Source organism: Ambystoma mexicanum, chromosome 3p (genome assembly GCF_040938575.1).
Source record: "Ambystoma mexicanum isolate Mex_15411 chromosome 3p, UKY_AmexF1_1, whole genome shotgun sequence".
Taxonomy (NCBI): Eukaryota; Metazoa; Chordata; class Amphibia; order Caudata; family Ambystomatidae; genus Ambystoma; species Ambystoma mexicanum.
Window position 1 is genome coordinate 1,111,083,399 of NC_090925.1, and position 2,269 is coordinate 1,111,085,667.

Below are 2,269 nucleotides of genomic sequence, written 5' to 3' on the forward strand. Positions count from 1 at the left end.
TTGGCTCTCGGCTTTTTTTTTGTCTAATCCTTTTCATCCAAGTCATCAATACAAGGTGTGTAAAGATGAAGGAGCGGAAGGCACAGAGACCAACTCAATTGGCTAAAATTCCACTGTGCTTAAATGGGTGGCGTCAGGACACATGCGCCATCTTGGGTCGGCCACAATCGCCTTGTCTCGCAAAAGATTCTGATGAGCAACTGATGCCTTGTGTTTATTTCTCCTGTGTACCTGCAGGTGGCGCTGCACTTCGGACCCTATGAGCCACACAATTGAAACGTTCGTTGACTTGAACACACATACAGTGTGGGATGTATTTTGTAGCTAGGGGTAGAAAGAAACCCACACATCGTTTATTTTCTTTTAAATATTAATCCCCACAGCCTCCTTTCTGGGTTGTTTTGACTTAACACATTCAGGTTAAAAAGGCAGCCAAATTCCTGGGAATGGGTAGCCTTCCATCCCTTTGAAGTACCGATGGAAGACCTCTTGGGGCTCAGCAGCACGTGCAACATTCCCTCTACAGTTTAAAAGCATCTCAGCCAATGCTGCAGGGTTGGTATTTCTGTTTTATTTGGGGTCAAGTAGAACAATCTAGTCAATGGGAAACCTGTAATTTCATATTTAAAATAACTTTGTGGTTTGAAAGGACTAAGGGGAAGAAAATGTCAACTAGACCGCCTGCCTACCAACAAATGCCGGCCTCATTTCCTCTCGGAGCCGGGACAAAGTACTTTGCTCGTTTAATTCATTTCCCTCCACATGAAGTCCTTGTTCTCATTTAAAATAACAGTTCTAGGTATTATTTTGGTTTACCAAACCTCCCCCTGTACATCACCCATCAAGACCGTCCCACGTTTTGTTCGCCGGTGACCAGCAACTGAATTGTTGCAAAGCTGGAAAAGGCCGCTCCTAGCAATGACCTTAGCCTGTGTTTCTAGTGTAAGGTTCCCCTCTATTCCTGCCCAGCACTTTTCTGACAGTTGTCGCATTCAGAGGACACGATTCAACTTCTTTGGGACAAGGGATAGGTGTGGGGATTTGTCGGTGTGTTCCCGCAAACCGAGGGCTTGAGCTTCAGTCTCTGTGGTCATCCATGGGTCCACATGTAGGCGGCATGCTGGGATCTAGTGCCTGCATAGTAGAGTCCTTAGTGATCTCATAGATGGTTTAGGTACCAACAGTGTAGATGAAGCTCGAGAGGTCTGAGTTGATAATAAGTTCAGGAAAGGAGTTGTGTAAATGTGGACCAGCAGAAGTGAGAGACTGGATCTTTGGGGTACTCTGCATGTCCATATGATATGATATGTTACTTATAGCGCGCTTAATACCCAGAGGTTTCTAAGCACGGACCCAGGGATTGAACCTGTGTTGCTCCGTGTCGTCTTGCTTCCAAGGCAAGCACGTTGCCCCTGAGCTATCCTCCCGAGACTTGTGAGGGGATGCCTTTCATTTATGTCAGTCTGAAATGAGGTAGTCCAGCATCGAGCATTGGCTCTTAATGCAGCGCCCTCTGGTGTTTTCAGTAGGAACTTGTGGATGGTGGTGGTAGAAACACCCAGCAGGATGTGCACCCGGTGTGAGTTAGTAGCTGCGTTATTTCTTAGAACGCCCCATTAGGAGCATAAACGGGATTCCGTTCTCCTCATTGGTCTGAATCCATGTTGTGACTGGTGGAGGCGGCTGCTGTCTGTAATGTATTCCTGTAGGTGCTGGTCGACACATTTCTCAAAGGCCTCAGCAGTGAACTGTGCAATGGGAATTGGCTGGTGCTTTGCCGAGTACTTGGGGTCAGTGATGGGTTTTGTATAGATGTCTTTACGAAGGCTACTTTGATGGCACGCAGATAAACCCCTTGCTGGAAGGAGCTGTTGACTAAGGCGAGCCATCTCTTATGATAGGTGTGGCATGGGCTATAGGAAAAGGCTAAGATTGTCCTGCAGGCTGGTGCTCTTGAAAGGCTAGAAGTGTTGAAGAACTCTTGAAGGTGCCTCTGTCCCAGACCACCTGTCTTTCAGAGGCCCCAGCCTGTCACATGACTACTGTGCATCACAAGGACGCAACTCATTCTAGCTCTCCAATGACAGTATTATCTTCATACAACACACATGGAATGTATAATCTCCACATTATTCCAAATTCAATCCACTGTATGGTTTGCTTGGTGAGTTATTTATCTCTCATTTATTTATGTTTACATTTGTAAAGCGCCTAAACCCTGAGGCATCAGGGAGCTGTTGCAAACCAGTTCCATGATACAAAAGCTTCA